The 6508-nt window shown below is 33.0% G+C and overlaps 1 non-coding gene across 1 annotated transcript; it reads left to right on the forward strand.

Moving 5' to 3' along the window:
• Window positions 1–5933: 5933 nt before the first annotated feature.
• LOC129085451 (U6 spliceosomal RNA) lies at window positions 5934–6039 on the forward strand. The gene has a single exon (XR_008530705.1). It is a non-coding gene; the product is annotated as a U6 spliceosomal RNA (small nuclear RNA).
• Window positions 6040–6508: the final 469 nt, after the last annotated feature.

Consider the following 6508-nt stretch of genomic DNA (forward strand, 5'->3'; position numbering starts at 1 on the left):
GGTGAAAAGAGTTTGAAGCTGAGCAGTTCAGGCTTGAAAAATGCATCTCTATCACTCATATGACACTGTATTCTTGACATTATAATTGTTCCTCTTAGCCTCCACTTCATCTACAAAACTGGAATTTGATCCAAAAAGGAGGCCATACAATTAAACAAGGAAAGAATAAATTTTTCAATAAATGGTAGCAGAACAACTGCATATCCACAGGCAAAAGAATTAAGTTGAGCCCCCAACTCATACCAGATACAAAACAGTTCAAAGTGTTCATTGAATCATATGTAAAAGCTAAAATTATAAAGCCCTTAGAAGAAAACATAGGGATGAATCTTCTTCACTTGGGATTAGACAGTGGTTTCTTAGATAAGGCAGCAAAAGGATAAGCAACAAGAGAAGAAATAGATAAGTCAAATCTCCCTAAATTGAGGAATTTTGAGCTTCAAAAGATGCCATCAATAATATGAAAGTAAAATCCACAAATAGGGAGGAAATTTTTACAAATCATATCTGACAACGATCTGTATTAAAATACATAAAGAACATTTATAACTTAATATAAAGACAAATAATTCAACTTAAATAATGGCCAAAGAAGTTGAAAAGACTTTCTTTCAGAAAATATATGTTAAGCGGCCAATAAGCACATGAAAACCTGTTCGTTTGTGAAATGCAACTCAAATGACAATGAAATACTGAATCACACTTACTAGGATGGCTACAACCAAGAGACAGACTATAAAACAAGTGTCGACAAGGCTGGGGAAACTGGAACTTTCATACATTACTAATGGGAAGATAAAATGGTGCTGCTAATATGGAGAAAGCTTCATCAGTTCCTCAAAAATTTCAATATAGTTACCATATTATCCAGACGTTCCACTTATAGTTATGTACCAAGAAAATTAAAGACATATGTTCGCACAAATACTTAAACACAAGTGCTCATATCAGCATTATTGATAGCTAAAAGGGGGAAACAATCCAAATGATGAATGGATAAATGAATTGTAGTGCATGAATGCAATAGAATATTATTCAGCTGTAGATAGGAATGAAGTACTAATGCTTGCTACAACATGAACGTTGGGTCAAGTCAAGAAACACGTGTAAAGGACCCATGGACAAAGCCATAGTGGAGAAGGATTAAGGGAGGGGGGTGAGGGAGGTGAGGGGGGGCAGGAGAAAATGGTGACGGGAAAATGGAGACAAATATATTTGAACAATAAAATAATTAAATTAAAAAGAAAAAAACATGAATGAAACTTGAAAACATTATGTTAAGTGAAAGAATTTGGATATAAAAGAATGCATGCTGTATGGTTCCATTTACATAAAATGTACAAGCAGGCAAATACATAGAAGCAAAAGTAAATTGGTGGGAGCCAGGGGCTGAAAAAAGCCCGGAATGTACTCAAGTACTAATGCTCATGGAGGTTCTTTTCGGGTTGATGATAATGTTTTAAAATTAGATAGTGGTGATGGTTGCACAATTCAAAATACTAAAAAATACTGAATTGTACATTTTGAAAGTGAATTTTATGCTATATGAATAATACCTCAAAAAACTGTTATAAGAAAATTGGAATATTCTATACACATTAAAGAGCATATATATGTAAAACACCTATTATATCATACCTGGTAGCCAGAAAGTAGTCAGTATGTAGTTGCCATCCTTTATATAATAACATTAATAATATTTGAGACCTCAAAATACCTTGGCACTAACAAAAGCATCTGTCTTTTAGGGAAGGTTATATTTATTGGCTGAAAGGAAAGCATTGTGCCTGCTTTTATTTTCTTTGTAAATTCCTTAAGGACTGAGTACAGGAAAATTAAGTGGATGCTTATTAGTCTGCTATACTACATTATGTAATATTTTGTTTTTCACCAATCATTCCAATTTTAGAGATTGGTAGGAACAAAAACTTCAAAAATAACTACTTCAGATAGTACTATGTTAAAATCGTTGTTCAGATTCTGTTTTAAATTTAGTCTTTAAGGGGAAAGATGCCTCTCTGCAACCAATAAAGAATATTAAAATGTGGCATGTGCTTGTCAGTTATGCACAACATATAAATACCTTGTATGAGAGTTCATTAACAACTGGGGCCAAAGTATGTATTTAAAAAAAGATTTTGGAGTAAATTACAAGTTCTATTCTCTTCTATATTTCTAACATACTTTTCTATAAAGTCAAAGTAACATCAGATTTAATGTTCATTCAAAACCCTGTTACTGAGTGTACTTAGCCCAAATGTGTTAATGTTAAGTACGTGGATAGAAACATTCTCCCACCTGTATTTGCTTTTCTTGTTTATCAAAATCCCTTCTTATTGAAAGAATAATTAGTGAATTACAGTGGTAGATATTGGTTCAATTGACCTATAATTCTATTTTTTTTCCTGGATACATGATAGGGTTGTGTATTTCTTTCTAATTTTTTAAAAAATTTATTATTTATTATTTTTAATTTTAAATAATGTTTATTCTATTACACTTGTCTCAGTTTTTCTGCCTCTGTCCCCCTCCACCCATCCCACCCCCACCCCCGGCTCCCGCAGTTAATTCCCACTCTGTTGTCCATGTCCATGGGTCATTCATACATGTTCTTTGTCTAGTCCCTTCCCCTTCTTTCCACCATTGTCCTCTTTCCCCATTCCCACTGTATTTCTATATGTAAGTTAAAATGGTCCTTCTTGCTTTTACAAATGAAATATAACTGCAAAGGCCATGCATGACTTCTAGGCAGAAGCCATTAAGAGACGATCTGTACTAATGTCCCCTTCCCTTCTGCCATGGTAACCAGGCATATCCCAGATAGATAAAATTTTATTTCCCAGGGTCCTATTGTGAGGTAAACTCGAGATAAATTTATAGCCATAATGAGAAGTGTACCTTTGTTTTGTTTGTGTGTTTTGGGTTTTTTGGTGTTGTTCAAGCCACTGAGATTGATCATTGTTTGTTACCACAGGATAGTCTAGCCTCCTGGTTAACACAGTGACTTCTGGTGTTTTGAAAAGCCTAATACATTAATATTCTTCTGAACTTCTGAACATTAGGTCAAATAAGACATTTAACAACAACATATGCACTCCCTACACATATCCTTACAATATAGTCATGTAAATTAATGCATTATTCAGACAGTTTAGAGGTGCTTTAAGTTTTATCTTGAAGAAGCATATTGATCAGTTTTATGGTGTGAAGTGATGCTCTTAAGTGTAATGTGTTTATAGTGAAATTTGTTACCCAATATGCAAAGATATTTATTACTTGCAATACAGATTTCTTCACACTTTTGTTCATGACACCTAAATGTAGCTTATAATACTGAAAAAAGTGACTTCTAAATTAAGTAAACCTCATTATTAATAGATATTATTTTCTCTAATAGATGAAGGAAACAACAGTAATTTTTCAATCTAGAATTCAAGGACAGAATTCAAGGAGATATATATATATATAGAGAGAGAGAGAGAGAGAGATATGGATATATAGATATGTAGATATCTATATATATACCCCAGGAGGGAAAAAGAGAGAGGGAGATTGAGAGGAGAGGGAAAGGGACAAAGAAAGAGAGGGGGAGAAACATGGCTTCGTTGCCATCCCTACGTGGCAGACTGGAGATCAAACTTGCAACCCAGGCATGTGCCCCACCCAGGAATCATCCAGCCAATTGAGACATACTAGCCAGGGCTGGGATTTTTAAGAGTTGCTGAATTGGTTTATGTGTCTTTCCCATAATCTAATCTTCCCTTTATTCCTTTTCAGAACAACATGTATTAAACAAAAACTTTTTAAAGAATGTTGGTGGTTTCCTTTTGGATTGCCACTGAAGGGAATCCAAACTCTTAGGCACAACTCACAAGATCTTATTATTATGACCACACAGCAGGTGTGAAGCCTTCCTGACTGTAGCTCTCGTCTTCCCTACAGTCTATATGCAACCATACTGAGACCATCACAGCTCTCGTAAGAGGTCAAGATATTTGAGTCTTCTGAAATTTTGTTCACAATACTTCCTGTGCTAACATTATCACCCTCAAGGAAAACCTGTCCATAAATACAGCAACATCACCTAAAACATTCAGCCATCACTACTGCCTCAGTAGGACTAAATTAACATCACACTGTCTGCTTCCGGTTCTTGTGCCTTGTCTCCAATTGTTTTCCCTAAACTTGGACATATTTTAACCCCACCTCAATTTCAATATAAATGTTTGCTGACTACAAATAAATTTAAACTTATAACTGTGTCATCCCTCTTTGCTTCCCAAGTCTCCAACTACAACTACTTTTCCCGGCAGAGCTCCCACTCCACGATGTTCCCTTCCAGCCTGTCAGTCCGAGTCCTCACCATCCCCAAATACGGCTGACCCTTTCAAACTCTCATTTATACTCTGTTCCTTCATTCATATTCATTTTCTTTAATATCATCCTCTTAATCCTTCATAGTTTATATAGTAAATTATTCTTTGTGATTTAAAAATTATATAAACTAAAATTAATATTTCTTGTTTTTGTCCTCTTCTCCTTATCTATTCCCTGAGAGACTGCCACTATTTACTGTATCTGTTTTTAGTTTCTTGGTGATTATGTCCAGTATAACATATTAAATCAAGTACTATATTTAATAGATTCATTCTACCATAGGCTTTCATTTAACTTAAACTCTACTGTTACTCAGTTTTTCTATTTGTGACATGTTTTCATCCATTTTTAATTTATTTTTATTTTGTTTTTAAATAAAATGAGCACGTGTTCTCATTGTAATAGGTGCAACAATACACAAATGTTGTAAAAAGTTAACAGTCTCTTCTAACCTTCATTTCCACTCCTGTGGTGTAATCAGTCTTAGCAGATTGCTCTCTTTCTTTGCCCATTTATCTCCAGTCATGCAATCCTATGGAACATATGTGCATATCCATAGGAGTGGCAGACATTGTTAGTCACTCATCCAATATTCATTTTTCTCTTCTACCTTGCAAATAGAACAATTTAAAAATATTTAATATAATATCTCTTTCAGATAAGGACACAATGTGATTTACTTATTGACAGGGAAGTATATTGACAGTTCTTGACAGTGCAAAGAGTGTAGATGCCAACTGGGTGGGATTTTAGAAAAGTTTTTAAGGAGACAGAGGCTCAATTACCCCTTCTTAAACTTGTCTTTTGAATTTTTCTATTATAAGATAGATCTGATAGGTTCTATTCCTTGGAGATGGTTTGGTAAAACTCTTCTCAAGTTGATAGGCTATTCAAATATTGAGAAAATATTTAGGAAATTGTTAATAGCTGCAAGACAAAGACAGCAGACATTCTATATCACAAGGACTGGTATTTGCCTTTTACAATGAAATAGAACACAGCATGATTTTATGTTAACTTCACCAGCTGTACCTACAAGCTATACATTATTAAAAAAATGAATCACATTTTTCTGTTATGAAATAGAAATTCTATTATGAAATAGAATGCTGGATGATATTCATTTATAACCTTGGGGATACAAAGTTAAAGACTTGGTGTTGTTAGCAATTTCTTCTTTCAATTATTATTTATTTAATGAGTAAAATTGTATATTTTCTTTGCGAAATTCAAAAAAATGTTATTGTAGGATGGCACATTTAATATTGAGGTTCTGTTTGATGCTGAATACATCAGCTAATTTTCTAGATTTCTTTAGTCCAATGACAACTTTACTAATAAGTACAGAAATACTCAATTGTATTTAATTATAATTTATTCACCCAACTCTATTTATTTCTACTTGCCTCTAGTTTCTTATCTCTTTTCCTATGAATAGGCTTATGTTTCTGATGTGAAGAACAATTAAATTGCATATTTCTATCAAATAATTACTACATGTATGTTAGCATGAGCATTTATTATTCTATATTCTTATAACTTAAGGTGTTTTTCTTGTGCTTGCTTTGGCAGCACATATACTAAAATTGGAATGATACAGAGAGTATTAGCATGGCCCTGTGCAAGGATGACATGCAAATTCATGAAGCATCCACATTTTTAAAACATAAAGATGTTGTTCTTGATTCAGCCTTCATTAATTTATGAGATTCTATGGATTTGTTTTTAATGTAGTGGTGAAGGATAAATATGAGTTAACTACACTTTCAGAACTTAAAATTTTCACGTAATTTATAACCTTAAAAATGTAGCTTCTAGTGTTTATAATACAGAGTAATGAAAATAAATTTCAAATTGATATAATCTTGAATTAAAGTCAAATACACTTATTTAAACTTTTTTTCTTATCTTTTTTTCTTGTTGACATTTATTTCTAGCATAGTTGTCTCTCCTATTTAACTTTTACTTCTTGACTTTTGACTTACCTTCAGTTGTTACTTATGAACCATATTCTCATCTTTATTTTATTCCTTTTCTTAATCTCTTTTTAATCAAATGTGTGTATACAAACTTTCAGAGTTCTAGGAAATCCAAAAACTAACTTTATGTTGCCTTTTGCATATGACAAATG

Source organism: Pteronotus mesoamericanus, unplaced genomic scaffold, assembly GCF_021234165.1.
Source record: "Pteronotus mesoamericanus isolate MK-2021 breed Mesoamerican mustached bat unplaced genomic scaffold, CSHL_Meso_final scaffold_232, whole genome shotgun sequence".
In the NCBI taxonomy this organism is placed as follows: Eukaryota; Metazoa; Chordata; class Mammalia; order Chiroptera; family Mormoopidae; genus Pteronotus; species Pteronotus mesoamericanus.